Source organism: Pelobates fuscus, chromosome 4 (assembly GCF_036172605.1).
Source record: "Pelobates fuscus isolate aPelFus1 chromosome 4, aPelFus1.pri, whole genome shotgun sequence".
Lineage (NCBI taxonomy): Eukaryota > Metazoa > Chordata > Amphibia > Anura > Pelobatidae > Pelobates > Pelobates fuscus.
The window spans coordinates 210,765,914-210,790,782 of NC_086320.1; positions in this window are offsets into that span (position 1 = coordinate 210,765,914).

Sequence of the window (24,869 nt, forward strand, 5' to 3'; positions counted from 1 at the left end):
TTTGATGTATTCTTCCATTATTCTACTCTCCTGTGGTGATAAGGCATACACTGCTCCCTTGGGTTGGCATAGCGCCGGGTAATAGATTTATGGAACATTTGTATGACCTGGATGATGACTGGGGGGGAGTGGGAGCTCACGGGGGGAAGGTTGAGAAAACGCTAACTAGGACCATGACGTAAACGGGTTACACGCTATCCACATCTCTGATTGGGAGCCTTCTCGAGGGAGGTACTGTTTTTTCTGTTATTGCATGCTACTTTTGTTACAATGTTACTGTGTACACATGCCATTTCACATCTTTTTAAGGGGTGGCGTCCTATGGTACTAAGGCCACCGGGGCCTACGGCACCGGCAGGGCGGGAACAGTGGGAAACACTTAGACACCACATCTACTTGACACATCCATTCCGGACTGGGGCAGAAATACGGATCCCTCATTAGGGTCGTGCACTTTTCCCGGACGGCGGAGCACTCCAGTCTGGTTACCGTGGTGACCCGTGGCTGCCCGTGCCGTTGCACGACTATTCCCTCCTGGAAGTCAGGGGGTACCGAGGTGACCCCCTATTCCTTTCATACTCCCCCTAAGGGGGGCACCTCCACTTGGGGAATCAGGCTTATCCCCACCCTTCTTTCTTACTGTGTTTTAATCTCACTCCCCCCCCCGTCCCTTAATGTTTCTCCTTTTCTCTAAGTGACCCCCTCCCGACCTATGTGCCAACTCAACTGACACAGCGCATCACCTACTGGGTATATTGAAGCCACGCCCAACTTTGACGCTAACTAAGACTTTACGACTTACTACGAACCACTGACTTTGGGGAGGGATAGAGGACAGACACACGACAACTCCCTGACTGCTACTTCGCAGATCCCTTGTCTCGCATGGGTGTGCGCCACCGATCCCTTAGTCCCGCTGCGCCCCCGGACGCCCTCACCGAGGGTTGGGAGACACGAGGGGGTATCGGGAGGTACCACTTGGGAATGGGCTGGGAATCTGAGTGTGCCTGGGGACGCCCTCAGAGATGTCTGCACCTTATCACGCTGCCCCCCTTCGGGTATTAAGCCTTAACTGCCGGGGCCTGAACGTCCCGGAACGCCGCACACACCTTCTCCGGGACCTACGGAAAGAGCACGTCTCGGTAGCCATCCTTCAGGAAACCCATTTCCTGAATGGGTTCGCACCGAAACTGCGGAATCGATATTATATGCACAACTTCAACAACCACCCCACCTCACGTAAGGCGGGGGTGGCCATAATTCTGGCTACTGACTTGGACTTTAAGGAGCTGGACATAATGATGGACACACAAGGGAGATTTATTTTCCTGAAAGTCACCATCGCTGATAAACTCTACACACTGTCATCGATCTATGTACCAAATACGAACCAAGCGCACTTCCTGCAAGGGACGATGCGCAAACTACGAGGATTTTCAGAGGGGGCGCTCATAATAGGGGGTGACTTCAATGCCCCATTGGATCCCCAGCTAGACGCCTCCACGGGACGTAGCTGTCTACCACACTCCAGCATTTAATCCATACGTAAATCGCTAAACGAACTGTGGCTGGTCGACTGCTGGAGAGCACTACATCCAGACGTCAAGGACTACACTCATTATTCGGCTCTCCATGATCGCTACTCACGTATCGACTACGTCATGATCCAACAAGAAGGCCTGTCACGCCTCCGTTCTTCTACTATAGGACCCTCGACCTGGTCTGACCACGGCCCAGTGTTGGTGGAATTGGAATCCCCACTGTTTAAACCGGCACGCTGGACGTGGCAATTGAACGAAGCCCTGCCCCGAGACCCCGAAGTGGTGGGGGAAATCACGCAGACCCTTGACCAATATTTCCGGGAAAATGACGTGGAAGGCACATCGCCGATCACGATCTGGGAGGCGCATAAGAGCGTCCTTCGGGGCACACTCATTCGCATAGCCTCCCGCAAGAGGAAAGCAGCTGTGAAGGAGATAACAGAACTACACAGGACTATACAGCACCTAGAACTCCAACATAAACGAACGCAACAGGCGACCACTTTTAACGAACTAACAGATGCGAGAAGACGCAAATATCACCGCTCCCTGCAATACTCAAAAAATGTCTTTTATCTCCACGCTAATAAGGAAGGCAAATACCTGGCTCGCCTCCTGAAAGGGGAAACACCGCGTACCAGAGTGCATAAATTACGTCTGTCTGGAGGGACAACATCGTCATTCCCGGAGAAAATAGCACTCAAATTCCAACGTTATTATCAGCGGCTCTACAACATCGCTGCAACATCGGACCCGACCTCGGAACCTGATGTCGCCGGGATCTCTGGGACGTTCCTACAGAATAATGTACGCAAACGAGTCAGTTCGGACGCAGCGGCCTTACTGGATGAACCTATTAGCACCGAGGAAGTGACAGCGGCTTTGAAGAACACTAAAAGAGGGAAGGCACTGGGCACGGACGGGTTCCAAATGGGCTATTACAAGGACTTCTCGGCGACGCTAATGCCCCAGCTGACAAAAGCCATTAACGCCATCACAGAGGGGGGACATCTAGGCACGGAGTCACTGGCGGCCACTATCACGGTTCTACTCAAACCGGGGAAGGATCCTGAGAACTGCAGCAGTTACCGGCCTATCTCTCTGCTGAACGTGGACATGAAATGCCTAACCAAAGTGCTGGCATCCAGAATACAGAGAGTATTGCCTAGTATCATTCATGCAGACCAAACAGGGTTTATCCCCGGGAGAGAGGCAAGGGATAGCACCCTACGCCTGTTCTCGATCCAAGATAAGGCACGAAAACCGCCTTCTCCTCCTCTCCACAGACGCCGAGAAGGCCTTCGACTGGGTAAACTGGTCATATATGATGGCTACGCTGAACTCCATGGGCCTAGGACAAAAGATGATATCATGGATCGCAGCGATGTACGACAAGCCCTGCGCCTCGGTTCGGGTTAATGGCGCTTTGACCGATAGCTTCGAGATCAATAATGGGACGAGACAGGGCTGCCCCCTCTCCCCGCTTTTATTTCCGATGTCCCTGGAACCTTTATTGCAAGCGGTGAGACAAAACCCTGATATTCGCGGATATACATGGCAGGGCGTGGAACATAAGGTAGCCGCGTATGCAGACGACCTCCTCTTCTTCATCACCAATCCACGAATCACCATACCTTGCCTCCTCGCGGAGCTTGAACACTATGGTAAGATCTCAGGATTCAAACTCAACCTATCAAAATGTGAAGTGCTGAATGTGACCTTTCCACCACACGAATACTCTGAACTAAGTGAGAATTTCCCGTTCCAATGGCGCGAGGAAAAGATAAAATATTTGGGTAACCTCCAACCCCCAGGATGTCTACTGACACAACTTCGCCTCCCTGCTGCGGACAATCACAACAGACTTGGAGAGATGGGCTTACCCACATGTTACCTGGCATGGGCGTATAGCGGTTCTCAAAATGAATGTGCTGCCAAGGATCTTGTATATGTTTCAAACCATCCCACTGGCGCTGCCAGCAGCCTTCTTCTCGACTTTGAAGTCGGCAATTATACGCTATGTTTGGAGAGGAGATAGATCTCGCTTATGACATGAGATACTTTGTAAGCCCAGACTCAGAGGGGGCTTAGCGCTCCCCGACTTTCAAAAGTATCATCAAGCTACCGTGCTGCAACGCGTCCTAGAGTGGCACGAAACCCTGGACAGGGATGATTCTGGGGCCAAACTCGGGGCGACTGTGGGCAAGAGAATTTAATTTAAGATGTCACAGAAGAACGGATGATGGGGATCCGGTGGCCCAAACGCTGAAAGTGTGGGAATCAATCTGCGCACTGCAGTCGATCTCTCCAAGTCCTAGCCCCATGATCCCAATCACGCACAATCCCAGGATTGGAGGAGGCATCCCAGCCGGAGCTTGGTCATTCCTCACAGACGTTGGATATATTCCCATTCGCACGGTATTGGAGGGAAACAAGATACGCACACTGGAGTCCATACTGGATGGGCGAGCCATCACACCTTATTGGGAACAGGTTCACACAGAAACCATGGTTATACTGGGCGAAGACACAGAATGGTCGATGGAATTGTTTCTATTACATATCACCTCACAGTCCATCTCCAGATATAAAAAGTCGATTCTTCGCCACCTATTGAACGCGGCAAAATCCCTCATCCCAGTATACTGGAAAAAGCCTGAAATTCCCTCACTACCGGAATGGCTTCATAGAGTGGGGGATATACAGGCAGCAGAGGCTCTACAGGCATCCCTCACGGGGCGATTGACCAGGCACACAGAGATTTGGGAGCCGTGGTTCTTGCCAATCCAGAGATTGATCAGCAGATGGTGACGGCTTCTTTGGGGAATGGGGATGGTTCCACAACTGATCCAGTTCGGATCCGGGGCCCACCCTCAGGCGAGATAAACCTCCCCGTTAGATCACTTACCCCAGACGTAAGCTACTTCACCTCCTGTGTTTGCGTATTGGATCTCGCAAACTGATCTACAAACACGGAACAGGACGACCAGACTGATAACCAACTAACCCAATATTGTCATATGCACACCAACACAAGCCACTAAGCGACTTTAACCAACTGAGGGAAGCCAATTGTGAATAGGTAATACACTGCTTGCCCACGCAGCACTTACACGAAGAGGTGGTCGACGTAGGGAGGGGGGCACCTCTACACCTTTACATTCCTATTTCCCCCACCTTTTCCTTCTAATCTTTAACTCTGTCTCTCTACGACACAATACTCAAACTAGACAGGTATAACTAACGTTTCTAGCTTAATGACCAGCACTAGATATAGATGTCCCACGGAATCGGACCACCGATAGAGGGGAACACAACGGGATATCCACCTCCAAAATGCTTTAATGTATTACAAATACCCTGGTTGTTACCATACCCATAGCGCTAACAAACTACTTCCTGCATTAATCTCTGTTCTGTTATGTAATGCACACAATGTGATAATTGCCGTATTCTTCTTGTCTTTATTATGTTATACTGCAAGGGCCTGCGTGCCCATCATACCAACTATCTCAACTTAATAAAATAGATTATGAAAAAAAAAAAAACATTTGTATGACCTGTGAGGAGGTAGAGTTTTGGACTGATATTTACTGAATACCTCCTTAACCTCCCAATACTGTATGGGAACCTCTGGGTTCTAAGGCGTAGTAGTGGGTAATGTAATGATGCTCACTCTTTTAGTAATGTGCAACATACATCTCTCAATACAGTCCTTGTCCCATTCCAATATCTCCCCTTTTGCCCAGTCGAGTATTAGGGTTAATAAGCCAAGGGAATCCTAATTTGATGGCACAAGACGGAGAAGCAATTATTTAGGTTATGTCTTCCTTGTGTAGAGCACCAATGGAAATGTTAATGGGCAAGGTTCTGTGGGTAATTAAGGGTTGAGAGAGGGGTCTCCTGTCAATAGCTTCAATGGCCAATGGTGATAATCTCTCCTTGATAGGTATGGAATGTTTTTTTTTTTTTAAATGTATATCAATGAAGTTTCCTGCCGCACCTGAGTCTATCAGGGCTTTGCATGTAAAGTCCTTCCTATCACATTTGGCCGTAATCTCAAGGAGGAATCTATTTTTGTTATTCCCAGAGGACATATCCATTACACCTAAGACCTGTCCCCTTAGGGTTCTTAGGTGCAGACGTTTTCCGGATGTATGGGACAAGAACTTTTCATATGTCCTTTTCTACCACAGTATAGGCTCTTTTTTCCTATATTGTCTTTCTGCCTCTGACAGTGTAGTGACCGCCAACTGCATGGGTTCGGGTTCGGACTGTACCGGGAGGTCAGGAACAAAAGGTCTGTAGAAATGGGGTGCTAAAGGCATAGCCATATGTCTGGTCTTATTTCTGGTATAACAATCTATTATCAATTTGCAGGACAAATGTAATAAACTCGTTTAGTTTTTTGGGTAGTTCTTTGTCAGCAATCTCATCCAAAATTGTCTCAGATAATCCTTTCTTAAGTGCAGAGATTAATCCGCTCTTTGTCCAGTCTACCTCAAAAGCAAAGGTGCAAAACTATGGCATAATCTGAGATAGACCGGTTTCCTTGTTTGATATGCATTAGGGCAGTGGAGGCGTCATCCTCCCTGCCTAATGGTTCAAACGTTAAATTAAATTCCGCTAGGAATTCCTGGTAATGGTGTGCAATGCTCCTATTACTCTCCCACAATGGATGGCCCAAGCTAAAGCTTTACCTTTAAGTTGGTTCATCAGGTAACCAATTTTAGCTCTGTCCATGGGAAAAGATCCCGGTGAGGCCTCAAAATGATGCTCAATTTGATTTAGGAATACCCGGCATTCTTGAATATTAACATCAAAATACAGAGGAGCAGATAGGGAGATAGTAGGTGCCTTATGTACTTAGGTAGAGGTACACTAGGTGGAGGTGACACATTCGGAGAAGCTGCAGTCTGCAGATGCGCTGTTCGAGTAAGAAGCATACTGAAGGCCAGCACGTAGAATTGTATCACACCTAGGACTAAAAAGTAACATCTTACCGGCCTTAGATTGTCCAGACTTAACATACCAGAGAATAGTCAGAATACTTGCCGAGGTCGAGGACTGTGGGAGAGGGACCTTGGGGAGGCTCTTGAGGATACAGAGTGGCAGGAAATCTGGGAAGCCAACAATGCCACTTCCATTTGTGTTTCACTGCAGGAACAGTCCCTTAAAATGATGTTCCGTTGGTACTCGACGTTAAGCTCCACAGAATGTAAAAGACGCCTCCGGACCCATGCTGAAGGGGGTGCAGGAATAAGGGCACCTACCTTCACATATCCAAACATTCTGGAGCTCAATTAAGGGCCTTCATAAAACAGGTGTTCCAGAGAGCACCGGATCTAGACCCCCGGGTTTACCTCCTAAACAGATCAGTAGAGGGATGGACCAGACATGAACAAACGTTAGTGCACAAGATCACATTAGCGGCAAGGAGATCACTAGCACAGGCCTGGTTGAAACCAGGGGTCCCGTCTGTGGCATCAGTCATAGTAAAAATTATCGATACTTCCCTAATGGATGACTTAACGGCACGAGTTAGGGGTTCGACAAAGAAGTTATTAGAGATATGGAATCCCTGGGCGGCCAGCGGCCTGGCTTCTCAGTGGCGATTTTTGCCTCTGCCTCGCTCCCTCCCCCTTGCGGTCACCCCAGTTGGGGGTCCACAGGGGTGGGGGGGTTGCGGCTTGTACTGGCCCAGGCCCTGCTCATGCTCTTCTCCCCCTCTCTACTCTCCTCCTTGCTAAATCTCTGATCTTACTTCCCCTCTATCCTACTCTTTCCTGATCTATACACTTTCCTTCTACACTCATTGCCTACATTTCTCTACACTCGCCTCACTTGAGACTTCACCCGCTCCTGTGTCTGAGGAGACGCACACAACGTGGTGGTCATAGACAGCCCACCTTACATATCAAGCGACTGACAGACTGCAAGATTATATGATGTGCTTCACCTACGACAGCATAGAAGGCTAGATTTAAGGAGCACAGTGACCAAGCCTGCCTCCCCATATAACACAACATCTGCCCATGACATATAGCTTTAGATGAATATTGTAAAAACAGGCCACAACAAGCCGCAGTAGCATCCCTACACTCGTATGCACAATAACCGAAGCTGACCATGACTACTACACGACTGTATGACTGGGTGCCCACCAAAACAGCAGTGCCCTCATATTGGACTTCATGGGAGCATTCTAGCACACCTAGGAGGTTTTACATTTACGACTTGCCCCCCTTATAGTCATAACAAGAAAAGCCAGTTTACATAAGCGAACAAGCATAGGCACACGATTACACGTACCATATCATACTGCCTATCATACTGAGCTCACTCGGGATGCAGACACCACCCCGATGACCCCTGGTCCCAAATGCATTAAAATATGCATGCGCCATGACTTACAATTCAGCATCCGTTTGCTCAGGGTTATCTACAGTGGTTCATGTATCACCTGATTTCCTCCTACCGGTCCTGGACCAGTGGTTTCTTTACCACGGGTTCCTTAACGTACGAATCACAGCCAACTGACCTTGGTGTAATGTAATCTTGGCCACTGGATACACTTAAAGTGACCTCGAAAAGCTAAACGTAAACAGCATGCACTTAACTGCAAACACCACAATATTTCATCGACCGTTCATTATGCTATTGTTAACTTATGTTGGCCCTCTTATAGGCCAGTCACCTTACCACTACACTGCTACCTCCGCTTACTCATCAGCTGGCATGCCCAATGATACTCTACTCACAGCTGCACTAGTAGCACTCTACCATGCTGCCTTATCCTTAGGGACACACGTAGGTTTTAGGATCAAATGTTGAGCCTTGTAATGAAATGCATCACCTTCACCAGACATTCGTTGAGCATACACTGAGATCTTGAACCGTTAACTGGTTATGTAATAACTGTACGCAAACCCGGAATGCCATAATTCTCTTTTTGTTAAGACCATCAAAATTGAGCCTGCTGATGCTGCTGTGGCATTACAGGCACTGTTGTACCTACTTGCATGTCAAAAATAAAGAATTACCAAAAAAAAAAAAAGTAGTCCACTTGCAGCAGATGTTAGGCTTTACCTCTATGACAACCTTTTTAGTTTTAGTCCTCATTGATGAGTTCTGTGGGATTCTGCAGGTTTTTGGTGAGCTAAGTATTAGGTTAGTACTAAATACCGGTGGAATATTTGTATACTAAAGGGACATTTGAATTTATAGGAATATTATCACATTAAAATATATATGTACTTTTAATAATGGTGTGTTGTAATGTTTAGATTCCAACCAGATTCAAAAAGAAAATGACTAAATATAGCTATAAAACTCCCCTTTAGTGTTGTCGCGAACCCGAAATTTTCGGTTCGCGAACGGCGAACGCGAACTTCCGCAAATGTTCGCGAACCGGCGAACCGCGCGAACCGCCATTGACTTCAATGGGCAGGCGAATTTGAAAAACAACAGGGACTCTTTCTGGCCACAATAGTGATGGAAAAGTTGTTTCAAGGGGACTAACACCTGGACTGTGGCATGCCAGAGGGGGATCCATGGCAAAACTCCCATGGAAAATTGCACAGTTGATGCAGAGTCTGCTTTTAATCCATAAAGGGCAGAAATCACCTAACATTGCCACCTGTCCTCAAAGCCCAGCCCTGATACACACTGACACAGAGCAGAATAGAGACTGTTCCCCCTACATAGGGTCACTTGGCAGATATGGATTGACACCTGTCCTCAAAACCCCTGATACACACTGACACAGAGCAGAATAGGGACTGTTCCCCCTACATAGGGTCACTTGGCAGATATGGATTGACACCTATCCTAATGATCCCTGATACACACTGACACAGAGCAGAATAGAGACTGTTCCCCCTACATAGGGTCACTTGGCAGATATGGATTGACACCTGTCCTCAAAACCCCTGATACACACTGACACAGAGCAGAATAGAGACTGTTCCCTCTACATAGGGTCACTTGGCAGATATGGATTGACACCTATCCTAATGATCCCTGATACACACTGACACAGAGCAGAATAGGGACTGTTCCTCCTACATAGGGTCACTTGGCAGATATGGATTGACACCTGTCCTCAAAACCCCTGATACACACTGACACAGAGCAGAATAGGGACTGTTCCCCCTACATAGGGTCACTTGGCAGATATGGATTGACACCTGTCCTCAAAACTCCTGATACACACTGACACAGAGCAGAATAGAGACTGTTCCCTGTCCACAGAGACCATGATACACACTGACACAGAGCAGAATAGAGACTGTTCCCTGTCCACAGAGACCATGATACACACTGACACAGAGCAGAATAGTGACTGTTCACCGTCCACAGAGACCATGATACACACTGACACAGAGCAGAATAGGGACTGTTCCCCCTACATAGGGTCACTTGGCAGATATGGATTGACACCTGTCCTCAAAACCCCTGATACACACTGACACAGAGCAGAATAGAGACTGTTCCCTGTCCACAGAGACCATGATACACACTGACACAGAGCAGAATAGAGACTGTTCCCTGTCCACAGACACCATGATACACACTGACACAGAGTGTCCGCGTGAAATAGGGCCGTGAGTAATGACGTCACGGGTAGCCTGCCCATAGTATCGCATAGGGTGGAAGAGCTGATAGGACATCTGAAACGTATTGGGATGGAGATGCTTAATTGTTCTCCAAAATGCTTGACACCACCCCATAGTGAATCTCTGCAAACTTTAATACCATCAGAGGAGGAAGAATGTGGCAGCCCACTGGGATTATTCGAAAAATTTCAAATTGATGATTTTCCAGACCCTGGGGTTGACATTAGTCCAGATTTACATCTTGTGACCCATGAGGATGTTCCAGGCACTACTTGTGAAATAAAGACAGATAATAAAGTGAATGATCCTTCTCCTTGGGACTTGCACCCTGTCGTTGAAGGTGGAGTAGGCAATGGCAAGAGCATGCTGTGGGTAGTCAGTGCAAACACTCTCTTCCCGGTGAATAATGAGGAGACTAACTATGATGACGTTATTTGCGTTGAAAGTAATGATGCCAGAGATCTTTTGAAACCATATGGAAGGAACGAATTGGTTAAAAGAAAGGCAAGAGACCACTTGCATATAGACAAGAATACGCATAAGAGAAAGAAGAGAACAGGTGAAAGAGAAGCTGCAGACTGCCTATCTGCAAATAGTTGAGTTATGTCCTGAAGATGTCCGTGTTACCACAGTGCAGACTCTGTTTGATACACTACTGAGGAGAGTCAGAGAAACCCCAGATCTTCACGTATTGGATGAGTCGGTGCGTGGAGTTGCAGAGAACGTAGAGCAAGAAATATTTAAACTTTTCCTGTGTACTGACAGCAGATATACATAGGGTCACTTGGCAGATATGGATTGACACCTGTCCTCAAAACCCCTGATACACACTGACACAGAGCAGAATAGAGACTGTTCCCTGTCCACAGAGACCATGATACACACTGACACAGAGCAGAATAGGGACTGTTACCCCTACATAAGGTCACTTGGCAGATATGGATTGACAAATCCCTGACAAACAGCTACCACATGCAAGGAAGGCAGCAGGGGCGCAAATGACCCACTCCTGACGCGGTAAGGTAGTGACGACAGATAACAATACAGGACTCTTTAGAGGCCCTGTAATTGTAATCAGTCCACTTGAAATCCTTTAACTTTGATCAATTGGAGGGAAGTCTGGTGCAGAGCCACTGACCCATGCGCAGGGCCAGCCTTAGGCCTTTGGGCGCCCTGTGCAAGAAATCTTCACCCTGTCATAGGGTCACTTGGCAGATATGGATTGACAAATCCCTGACAAACAGCTACCACATGCAAGGAAGGCAGCAGGGGCGCAAATGACCCACTCCCGACGCGGGAAGGTAGTGACGACAAATAACAATACAGGACTCTTTAGAGGCCCAGTAATTGTAATCAGTCCACTTGAAATCCTTTAACTTTGATCAATTGGAGGGAAGTCTGGTGCAGAGCCACTGACCCATGCGCAGGGCCAGCCTTTGGCCTTTGGGCGCCCTGTGCAAGAAATCTTCACCCTGTCACACCCATGTGCGTGAGCCATGGCCGTGTAGGAATGCCTGAAATGGCCACACACCTTCCTGGCCTGCTTCAGGACGTCCTGTAAGCCTGTGTACTTATGCACAAAGCGTTGTACGATCAGATTACACACATGTGCCATGCACGGCACATGTGTCAACTTGCCCAACTTCAATGCCGCTATCAAATTTTTTCCGTTGTCACACACCACTTTGCCGATATCCAGTTGCTGCGGAGTCAGCCACTTTTCCACCTGTGCGTTCAGGGCGGACAGAAGTGCTTGTCCGGTGTGACTCTCTGCTTTCAAGCAAGTCAAACCCAAGACGGCGTGACACTGCCGTATCCGGGATGTGGAATAGTACCTGGGAGCTGGGGGGGTGCCGTTGATGTGGAGCAAGAAGCAGCGGCACAAGAGGACTCAGCCGAGGAGGTTATGGAAGAGGATGGAGTAGGAGGAGTAGAGGAGGTGGCAGCAGGACTGCCTGCAATTCGTGGCGGTGTCACCAACTCCTCTGCAATGCCACGCATTCCTTGCTTGTCAGCCGTCAGCAGGTTTACCCAATGCGCAGTGTAGGTGATATACCTGCCCTGACCATGCTTTGCAGACCAGGTATCAGTGGTCAGATGGACCCTTGCCCCAACACTGTGTGCCAGACAGTGGGGATTGCCTTTTGTGAAAAGAAATTCCGGCCGGGTACCTTCCACTGCGGTGTCCCAATAGCTACAAATTTTTTGAACGCCTCAGACTCAACCAGATTGTATGGTAAAAGCTGGCGGGCTAATAGTTCGGACAAGCCAGCTGTCAGACGCTGGGCAAGGGGGTGACTTGGTGACATTGGCTTCTTACGCTCAAACATGTCCTTGACAGAAACACATGACTGTGGGCAGATGAGCGGGAACTGCTCAAGGCGGGAGACGGAGTGGGGGGTGGTTGAGAGGGGGCAAGAAGGACAGCAGTGGTTGACGTGGCTGAAGATGCTGGACCAGGAGGAGGATGGCGGCTTAGAGTAGGCGTGCTGCTTGTACTCATGTGTTGATCCCATAGGCGTTTGTGATGTGAGATCATGTGCCTACGCAAAGCAGTTGTACCTAGGTGGGTGTTGGACCTCCCACGACTCAGTTTCCTTTGGCACAGGTTGCAAATGGCATCGCTGTTGTCCGAGGCAGACACACAAAAAAAATGCCACACTGCTAAGCTCTGCAATGACGGCATTCTGGTGGTGGACACAGCATGCGTTGATTGGCGTGCTGTCGGGCTGACCCCGGGTGCCGATGCATGCTGTCTGACTGTGCCACTAGCTCCTTGCGACGACCCCCCCCTGCTTCCAACTCGTCTCCTCCTCCTCCTCTCTGTCTCCCCATCTGAACTTTCGCCCTGTTCTTCTTCTTGCCGAGCGGGCACCCACGTGACATCCATGGACGCATCGTTATCATCAACCGCTTCGCTTGTATCTGACAACTCAGAAAAGGAAGCAGCAGCGGGTACAACATCATCATCATCACACCGTACCTCCATGTGTTTAATGCTGCCTGCCTGAGACATATCCCTGTTATCTACATCCTCTAGCAATAATGGTTGCGCATCACTCATTTCTTCAAACGGGTGTGTGAATAACTCCTCTGACATACCAAGTAAAGCGGCTGTGGTGCTAGTTTTGGTGGTGGCGGCAGGCGGGTGAGTGCTATCTTGAGAGGTGCCTGAAGCTAAGCTGGAGGAGGATGGTGCGTCAAGGTTCCGAGCGGAGGCTGTACAAGATTGGGTGTCCTGTGTTAGCCAGTCAACTAAGTCCTCAGAACTTTTCAAGTTCAGGGTACGTGGCTTCTGAAAACTGGGCATTATTCTAGGGCAAAAGGGAATCACAGCACCACGACCACGACGGCCCCTGCGGGGTGGCCTGCCTCTGCCTGTCATTTTTTTGGGGATTAGTGGTACTATGCGTGCAAGCTACTGTGAGACCAGATATGATTGGCAATGTGAACTGTAACAGTTCTGCAGAGCACACACTGTAGTCCTGAGACACCCGCTTGAAGACAAGTAACTGCTATTCAATCTATAACAGTGAAAAATAAATTTTGGTTTTAAAAGCACGCTATAGAGACACCAGATATGATTGGCAATGTGCACTGGAACAGTTCTGCAGAGCACACACTGTAGGCCTGAGACACCCGCTTGAAGACAAGTAACTGCTATTCAATCTATAACAGTGAAAAACAAATTTTGGTTTTAAAGGCACGCTATAGAGACACCAGACACCAGATATGATTGGCAATGTGCACTGGAACAGTTCTGCAGAGCACACACTGTAGGCCTGAGACACCCGCTTGAAGACAAGTAACTGCTATTCAATCTATAACAGTGAAAAACAAATTTTGGTTTTAAAAGCACGCTATAGAGACACCAAATATGATTGGCAACTGTCAAAGCACGCTGGAACAGGTCTACAGAGCACACGCTGAAGTAGGCCTGACACCCAGACGCTTGCTTGCAGACAACTAACTGATTTCTTTAAAATCTAAAGCTTAAGCTATTGTTAAAACAGATATGAGTGGTGGCACTGACTGTGCAAATGGGCAAGGCATCCAACCTGACACAGAAGCTGGCAGGCAGGCAACTGCTCTTCTATTACAGTGAAAACAAATTATTTATTTTAAATGTAAAGCTTAACCAATTGTTAAAACAGATATGAGTGGTGGCACTGGGCAAGTAGGCACAGTATCCAATGTGAACCTCACACAGAAGCTGGCAGGCAGGCAACTGCTCTTCTATTACAGTGGAAAAAAAATTTTGGTTGTAAAAGCACGCTATAGAGAGACAAGATATGAGTGGCAACTGTCAAAGCACGCTGGCACAGGTCTGCAGAGCACACGCTGAAGTAGGCCTGAAACACAGACGCTTGCAGACAACTAACTGCTCTTCTATTACAGTGAAAAAAAAATATTTATTTTAAATCTAAAGCTTAACCAATTGTTAAAACAGATATGAGTGGTGCACTGGGCTAGTGGGCACAGTATCCAATGTGAACCTCACACAGAAGCTGGCAGGCAGGCAACTGCTCTTCTATTACAGTGGAAACAAAATTTTGGTTGTAAAAGCACGCTACAGGGAGTGCAGAATTATTAGGCAAGTTGTATTTTTGAGGATTAATTTTATTATTGAACAACAACCATGTTCTCAATGAACCCAAAAAACTAATTAATATCAAAGCTGAATATTTTTGGAAGTAGGTTTTAGTTTGTTTTTAGTTTTAGCTATTTTAGGGGGATATCTGTGTTTGCAGGTGACTATTACTGTGCATAATTATTAGGCAACTTAACAAAAAACAAATATATACCCATTTCAATTATTTATTTTTACCAGTGAAACCAATATAACATCTCAACATTCACAAATATACATTTCTGACATTCAAAAACAAAACTAAAACAAATCAGTGACCAATATAGCCACCTTTCTTTGCAAGGACACTCAAAAGCCTGCCATCCATGGATTCTGTCAGTGTTTTGATCTGTTCACCATCAACTTTGCGTGCAGAAGCAACCACAGCCTCCCAGACACTGTTCAGAGAGGTGTACTGTTTTCCCTCCTTGTAAATCTCACATTTGATGATGGACCACAGGTTCTCAATGGGGTTCAGATCAGGTGAACAAGGAGGCCATGTCATTAGATTTTCTTCTTTTATACCCTTTCTTGCCAGCCACGCTGTGGAGTACTTGGACGCGTGTGATGGAGCATTGTCCTGCATGAAAATCATGTTTTTCTTGAAGGATGCAGACTTCTTCCTGTACCACTGCTTGAATAAGGTGTCTTCCAGAAACTGGCAGTAGGACTGGGAGTTGAGCTTGACTCCATCCTCAACCCGAAAAGGCCCCACAAGCTCATCTTTGATGATACCAGCCCAAACCAGTACTCCACCTCCACCTTGCTGGCGTCTGAGTCGGACTGGAGCTCTCTGCCCTTTACCAATCCAGCCACGGGCCCATCCATCTGGCCCATCAAGACTCACTCTCATTTCATCAGTCCATAAAACCTTAGAAAAATCAGTCTTGAGATATTTCTTGGCCCAGTCTTGACGTTTCAGCTTGTGTGTCTTGTTCAGTGGTGGTCGTCTTTCAGCCTTTCTTACCTTGGCCATGTCTCTGAGTATTGCACACCTTGTGCTTTTGGGCACTCCAGTGATGTTGCAGCTCTGAAATATGGCCAAACTGGTGGCAAGTGGCATCTTGGCAGCTGCACGCTTGACTTTTCTCAGTTCATGGGCAGTTATTTGACGCCTTGGTTTTTCCACACGCTTCTTGCGACCCTGTTGACTATTTTGAATGAAACGCTTGATTGTTTGATGATCACGCTTCAGAAGCTTTGCAATTTTAAGAGTGCTGCATCCCTCTGCAAGATATCTCACTATTTTTGACTTTTCTGAGCCTGTCAAGTCCTTCTTTTGACCCATTTTGCCAAAGGAAAGGAAGTTGCCTAATAATTATGCACACCTGATATAGGGTGTTGATGTCATTAGACCACACCCCTTCTCATTACAGAGATGCACATCACCTAATATGCTTAATTGGTAGTAGGCTTTCGAGCCTATACAGCTTGGAGTAAGACAACATGCATAAAGAGGATGATGTGGTCAAAATACTCATTTGCCTAATAATTCAGCACTCCCTGTAGAGAGACAAGATATGAGTGGCAACTGTCAAAGCACGCTGGCACAGGTCTGCAGAGCACACGCTGAAGTAGGCCTGAAACACAGACGCTTGCAGACAACTAACTGCTCTTCTATTACAGTGAAAAAAAATATTTATTTAAAATCTAAAGCTTAACCAATTGTTAAAACAGATATGAGTGGTGGCACTGGGCTAGTGGGCACAGTATCCAATGTGAACCTCACACAGAAGCTGGCAGGCAGGCAACTGCTCTTCTATTACAGTGAAAAAAATGATTTATTTAAAATCTAAAGCTTAACCAATTGTTAAAACAGATATGAGTGGTGGCACTGACTGTGCAAATGGGCAAGGCATCCAACCTCACACAGAAGCTGGCAGGCAGGCAACTGCTCTTCTATTACAGTGAAAAAAATGATTTATTTAAAATCTAAAGCTTAACCAATTGTTAAAACAGATATGAGTGGTGGCACTGACTGTGCAAATGGGCAAGGCATCCAACCTCCCACAGAAGCTGGCAGGCAGGCAACTGCTCTTCTATTACAGTGAAAAAAATGATTTATTTAAAATCTAAAGCTTAACCAATTGTTAAAACAGATATGAGTGGTGGCACTGACTGTGCAAATGGGCAAGGCATCCAACCTCACACAGAAGCTGGCAGGCAGGCAACTGCTCTTCTATTACAGTGAAAAAAAATTATTTATTTTAAATCTAAAGCTTAACCAATTGTTAAAACAGATATGAGTGGTGGCACTGACTGTGCAAATGGGCAAGGCATCCAACCTCACACAGAAGCTGGCAGGCAGGCAACTGCTCTTCTATTACAGTGAAAAAAAAATATTTATTTTAAATGTAAAGCTTAACCTATTGTTAAAACAGATATGAGTGGTGGCACTGGGCAAATAGGCACAGTATCCAATGTGAACCTCACACAGAAGCTGGCAGGCAGGCACCTGCTCTTCTATTACAGTGAAAAAAATGATTTATTTAAAATCTAAAGCTTAACCAATTGTTAAAACAGATATGAGTGGTGGCACTGACTGTGCAAATGGGCAAGGCATCCAACCTCACACAGAAGCTGGCAGGCAGGCAACTGCTCTTCTATTACAGTGAAAAAAATGATTTATTTAAAATCTAAAGCTTAACCAATTGTTAAAACAGATATGAGTGGTGGCACTGACTGTGCAAATGGGCAAGGCATCCAACCTCACACAGAAGCTGGCAGGCAGGCAACTGCTCTTCTATTACAGTGAAAAAAATGATTTATTTAAAATCTAAAGCTTAACCAATTGTTAAAACAGATATGAGTGGTGGCACTGACTGTGCAAATGGGCAAGGCATCCAACCTCCCACAGAAGCTGGCAGGCAGGCAACTGCTCTTCTATTACAGTGAAAAAAATGATTTATTTAAAATCTAAAGCTTAACCAATTGTTAAAACAGATATGAGTGGTGGCACTGACTGTGCAAATGGGCAAGGCATCCAACCTCACACAGAAGCTGGCAGGCAGGCAACTGCTCTTCTATTACAGTGAAAAAAAATGATTTATTTTAAATCTAAAGCTTAACCAATTGTTAAAACAGATATGAGTGGTGGCACTGACTGTGCAAATGGGCAAGGCATCCAACCTCACACAGAAGTTGGCAGGCAGGCAACTGCTCTTCTATTACAGTGAAAAAAAAATATTTATTTAAAATCTAAAGCTTAACCAATTGTTAAAACAGATATGAGTGGTGGCACTGACTGTGCAAATGGGCAAGGCATCCAACCTCACACAGAAGCTGGCAGGCAGGCAACTGCTCTTCTATTACAGTGAAAAAAAATTATTTATTTTAAATCTAAAGCTTAACCAATTGTTAAAACAGATATGAGTGGTGGCACTGACTGTGCAAATGGGCAAGGCATCCAACCTCACACAGAAGTTGGCAGGCAGGCAACTGCTCTTCTATTACAGTGAAAAAAAAATATTTATTTTAAATCTAAAGCTTAACCAATTGTTAAAACAGATATGAGTGGTGGCACTGACTGTGCAAATGGGCAAGGCATCCAACCTCACACAGAAGTTGGCAGGCAGGCAACTGCTCTTCTATTACAGTGAAAAAAAATTATTTATTTAAAATCTAAAGCTTAACCAATTGTTAAAACAGATATGAGTGGTGGCACTGACTGTGCAAATGGGCAAGGCATCCAACCTCACACAGAAGCTGGCAGGCAGGCAACTGCTCTTCTATTACAGTGAAATTTTTTTATTTATTTTAAATCTAAAGCTTAACCAATTGTTAAAACAGATATGAGTGGTGGCACTGACTGTGCAAATGGGCAAGGCATCCAACCTCACACAGAAGTTGGCAGGCAGGCAACTGCTCTTCTATTACAGTGAAAACAAAATATTTATTTTAAATCTAAAGCTTAACCAATTGTTAAAACAGATATGAGTGGTGGCACTGACTGTGCAAATGGGCAAGGCATCCAACCTCACACAGAAGCTGGCAGGCAGGCAACTGCTCTTCTATTACAGTGAAAAAAAATTATTTATTTTAAATCTAAAGCTTAACCAATTGTTAAAACAGATATGAGTGGTGGCACTGACTGTGCAAATGGGCAAGGCATCCAACCTCACACAGAAGTTGGCAGGCAGGCAACTGCTCTTCTATTACAGTGAAAAAAAAATATTTATTTAAAATCTAAAGCTTAACCAATTGTTAAAACAGATATGAGTGGTGGCACTGACTGTGCAAATGGGCAAGGCATCCAACCTCACACAGAAGCTGGCAGGCAGGCAACTGCTCTTCTATTACAGTGAAAAAAAATTATTTATTTTAAATCTAAAGCTTAACCAATTGTTAAAACAGATATGAGTGGTGGCACTGACTGTGCAAATGGGCAAGGCATCCAACCTCACACAGAAGTTGGCAGGCAGGCAACTGCTCTTCTATTACAGTGAAAAAAAAATATTTATTTTAAATCTAAAGCTTAACCAATTGTTAAAACAGATATGAGTGGTGGCACTGACTGTGCAAATGGGCAAGGCATCCAACCTCACACAGAAGCTGGCAGGCAGGCAACTGCTCTTCTATTACAGTGAAAAAAAAATATTTATTTTAAATGTAAAGCTTAACCTATTGTTAAAACAGATATGAGTGGTGGCACTGGGCAAATAGGCACAGTATCCAATGTGAACCTCACACAGAAGCTGGCAGGCAGGCACCTGCAATTACATTACACAGGAAAAAAAAAAAAGCAGCCTGATGTTATAGCCCTAAAAAGGGCTTTTTGGGGTGCTGTCCTTACAGCAGAGATCAGATGAGTCCTTCAGGATTGTAGTGGACACTGAATACCCTAGCCTAGCTATCAATTTCCCTATCTAATCAGCAGCAGCTAAACTTTCCCTCCTCTCACTAAGCATGCATCTTCCGAATGAATCGAAAATGGATGCTGGGAGGGAGGTTGGAGGGTGTGGAAGGGAGGGAGTGCTGCTGATTGGCTGGAATGTGTCTGCTGACCGAGAGGCACAGGGTCAAAGTTTGCCCAATGATGACGAATAGGGGGCGGATCGAACTGCGCATGTGTCCGCCCGCCGCGGCGAACACGCTAATTTCGCCGGGAACTGTTCGTCGGCGGACAGTCCGGTACATCACTACTCCCCTTTATTCCTGTGCCAGGTCAGTCTCCTCAGAGCAGTAACTCTGCCTCTGGTGTCTAAACTAATTATGACTGTTGTCCAAAACTTTCTTTATTGAATTAAAAATACTAAGAATTGGTGCATAAAAACTAAAATAAAATATTAAACAAGAATATTGATCAACTGATATATCAATTCCCCCTATGAATGCATACATGTGACAACTGTGTATATCATGCAATATAAAACTAAATATAGACATATGTATGACATACATAGATCCACAAGATAAATATGGAGTGAATATAGTACTGCTTAAGACTACGCAGCTTAGGGAAGATCAATCCCCTATGTACATAGGATCCGATGCTCTTGAATTGAAGGACTCGCCACTAGCTGAGCCTGTTCTTCAAACCCTTTATTTCACTTCAAATAACAAGTCAGGTATTCCGGATATCCCGGTCTCCTTGAGTAAGACAGAGTCTCAGTGCTTTCACGTCTTTCCTCTGGATTCTTTCTTGTATACGCTACTCGGACCAATTCAGAATTACTGGCTTCTGGGTCTTGCCTGGTGACGCAACGTGTTTCGCCCTGGCCTCTCTAGGCTTTTTCAAGCATAAACTAAGTCCCTCCTCTCTCCAGTGGATCATAATAGAATCGTTGTTGCAAATTTCAAAGAAATAAGTCCAAATAGGCAAAAGCATAAAATGGAAACGTGAATGGTTAAAATATAAAAACGGTTAAGAAACGTGTGCAACACTTCGTCGAAAAAGTCCATTCAAAGTAATTAGTCCCAAATAAGGTAAAACCACAGAATGAAAACTTACATGGTTACAATGTGAAGCAGTGTGAAAACATTTGCACAGATACAGTTATAATTAGACCAGAAAAACGAAATAAAATATGTATAATTCAATAAAATTATAAACAAAACAGAAAAAAAAACTATCCAAGCCTTTATGTAAAACAGTGGCTCCCAAATCAGTCCTCATGGCTCACCAACAATCCAGGATTTATGTATTTCCCTTATTAATTCCAATGGAGATACTGACAAAATATGGACTGTTATTGGGCCATGAGGACTGGTTTGGGAACCATTGATATAAAAAATAATAATACATTCATATTGAAGGGAGATGTAGATTTAAAAAGAAAAATTCAAATTTGCAAGTGGCTGATCTCCTAAAAATCGCTCTAGTTAAAGGACCACTATAGTGCCAGGAAAACAAACTCTTTTTCCTGGCACTACAGGGTCATTAGGTCCTCCCCACCCTCAGGGCCCCCTTTCCGCTGGGCTGAAGGGGTTAAAACCCCTTCAGCCACTTACCTTTCTCCAGTGCCGGGCTCCCTCTGTGCTGGGGAACTCTCCACCCCCAGCCTACGTCAGATCCAAATGCGCAAGCGTGGCAAAAGCCGTGCACGCATTCAAACCAGCCATAGGAAAGCATTTCTCAATGCTTTCCTATGGACGTCCAGCGTCTTCTCACTGTGATTTTCACAGTAAGAATCACGGAAATCGCCTCTAGCGGCTGTCAGTGAGACAGCCACTAGAGGCTGGATTAACCCTCAATGAAACATAGCAGTTTCTATGAAACTGTTTTCAGCTGCAGGGTTAAAACTAGAGGGACCTGGCACCCAGACCACTTAATTGAGCTGAAGTGGTTTGGGTGCCTATAGTGGTCCTTTAAGCAAAAGGCAAAAATCTTGTCATGTTATACATAGAAGAATTTATCAGGTTAGAGAGCCACTAGAGGCAGTCTTAACACTGCAATATAAGCATTGCTATTTTTCGGCAACAGCAATGTTTTAGATTGCAATGGTTAAAGGGACAGTGCACCCATCACATCAATAAGATAGTGTTATGGGTTCCTATAGTGTCCCTTAAAGGATCTGTTACTAATGTCTTGGTGCCAGATTCCACAGGACATGTTCAGAGGTCTTGTGGAGTCCATATCTCGGCACATCAGAGCTGTTTTGGCAGCACAATGTGCCTGCAGTGCAACATTGTTGTAATAACTGCTTGTTGTAAGGAGGATGCTGTGCAAAGTAACTACTGCCCACATGTATAATGTGGATAATAATCAGTACAATGTGGAGCACTGTATATTGCTTTTATTTGATGCACTGTTAAAACCGTGGGCCATGAGTCATTTTACAGTTGTCATGGTGACCTAACACCTGGAGTTTGTTGATCCCTGCTATATAAATGCTATTTTATATTCTATCAGATTTCAATATTGTTACAAGTCCCAGAAAAAAATAACAGGTGGACCTGTTTCTGACAGAAAAAAAAACATAGCTAAATATTATGAAAATATCATGCAACCATTTTCTTTAACAGATACTCCATCTGTTCATTTTCTACATTTAATCACTAATTTGAAGATTGCTTTTTTGCTTTCAGTGCAGCTAATGGATCACAGTGAATACTAATATGAACGCGACAAAGTCTAATTAATGTTTTTTACTCTGAATGTGTAAGTGAAAAATTAAAGATGCATTTTGTTATAGAAGACTTAAAACAAAACTTGGTGTATGTCTGTTAAGTTCCAATTTATCTTAGTAAAGAAAAAAGGGAATTGGGGGCACACCCCGAACATGCATTTCTCTGCTATGTTCCTGCTGTAGAGACCAAAATGTATACAATACACAGATTAACCCCTTAAGGACCGGACTTTTTTTGCGATGTTGTACATTTGCGACCAGGCATCTTTTTGACACTTTTGTAGTGTTTGTGTTTAGCTGTAATTTTCCGCTCTCTCATTTACTGTTTCCATACAAATTATATATTGGTTTTCAGGACAAAAGGGGCTTTCTTTACATACCATTATTTATATAATCTCATGTAATTTAATTTTTAAAAAATGAAAAAATATGATAAAAAATTGAAAAAAATACACGTTTTTTGAATTTTATGTGAAAAATCTTTTACTCATCTACAAAAGCGAATGAAAAAAACTGCTAAATAGATTCAAAATGTTGTCCTGAGTTCAAAAATACCCAGTGTTTACATGCTTTTTGCTATTTTTTTGCATGTTATAGGGCTATAAGTACAAGTAGGATATTGCGGTTTCAAAACATACATTTTAAAAATGTATCAATAGTGACATTGTAACACTATTATCTGTCATAAATTGCTAAATAACACCCCACATGTACATATTTTTTTAAAAGTAGACAACCCAGGGTATTCAATATGGGGTATGTCCAGACTTTTTTAGTAGCCACTTAGTCGCAAACACTGGCCAAAGTTAGCGTTCATATTTGTTTGTGTGTCAAAAAAGGAAAAAACTAAATTGAACGCTAATTTTGGCCAGTGTTTGTGACTAAGTGGTTACTAAAAAAGACTGGACATACCCCATTTGCAATACCTTGGGTTGTCTTCTTTTGCAAATGGTATGCCATCATGGGGGTAATTCTCATTCCTGGGCTACCATACGCTCTCAAAGGCAACGTAAACCAACCTGGCCATTTTCAATGTAAAAATATTTGACCCATATATTTGACCCTGTAACTTTCAAAAACGCTATAAAACCTGTACATGGGGGGTCCTGTTCTACTCAGGAGACTTTGCTGAACACAAATATTAGTGTTTCAAAACTGGAAAATGTATCACAACAATTATATCATCAGTAAAAGTGCTGTTTGTGTGTGAAAAATGCAAAAAAAGTCACTTTCACTGACAATATCATCGCTGTGATATGTTTTACTGTTTTGAATCACTAATATTTGTGTTCAGCGAAGTCTCCCGAGTAAAACAGTATCCCCCATGTACAGGTTTTAGGGTGTCGTAGAACGTTACAGGGTAAAATACAGTGATAGCAAATTAAATTCTCTGGACTTTCGGCCTGGGTTGGCAGGCAGGTCCCTTAAATTGCAATCAATAAAATAACTTAATTATGTAAAAATATTACATAAATACGCACGTAGAATTTAAATATATATGCATATTTATATATTTGAAGTCTACGTGTATATTTATATAATTATTTATGTAATTTTGTATATGGACATATGAATAGTTCGCATTCTTTTTATTTATTTATATATACATAGATATATATACATATGAGTATAGAAGAGAAATGGCCAGAGAGCAGTGGGTCCTATAGGACAGACCAGGGGTTAACCCTAAATGATGAAGAAAATGAAAGAAAAGAACACAGTCTGTCCACACGTGTATGCATACATACACAGATATCAAAGCAACAGTCAAAAAGAATAATAACTTTATTAGATATAAATAACACAAAAACTGAACTATGTACAAAAAGGGGGAGGGGGAGGGAGAGAAAGGGAGATGTCTGATGCGAAAGCACCTGGGTAGTTAAAAAATATATATATATATAAAAATATATATATATAAATGGTTTCCTAAATAATGGAAACCGCTAGCTGGGGTACTCCAATTGAGGCAAGAGCCACTGTTGTAAGGGGTACCCACACACTACAAATAAGGGCTACGTACAATCAATGATGGCCGAGCGCAAAAGAGTGTCTAAGCAAGTGGTACACTCAAGGTGCCCGGCTAGAAATCACAACTCAAGAGCTCCTCAATACCGTATAAAGTTAGCCAAGTGATACAGTCGTAATACTGTGTAACTGGGCAGGGTAAACAGCTATAGCCAGGACCACTATGATGAAAGGTATATAACCACTTGTAAAATGCTCATCGGTACAATAAATTCTTGCCGAGAGAGAGAGAGGGTTAATGGGCTCTATTCCAGCTATATGCCAACTCAAAAATAGCTCCTCGGTACAATAGGTTCTTGCCGAGAGAGAGAGAGTTAATAAACTGTATCAGAGTAACGCATACAATAATGGAACCTGGCTGCAGGTACCCTTTGAGTCTCCTTGGTTCTCTGTGATTCTTACAGAGTAAGATAATGGTGGTAACACAGGATCACTGAAAAAAATAAATAATGGTATGTACAATATATGTTATGCCGTTCTAACA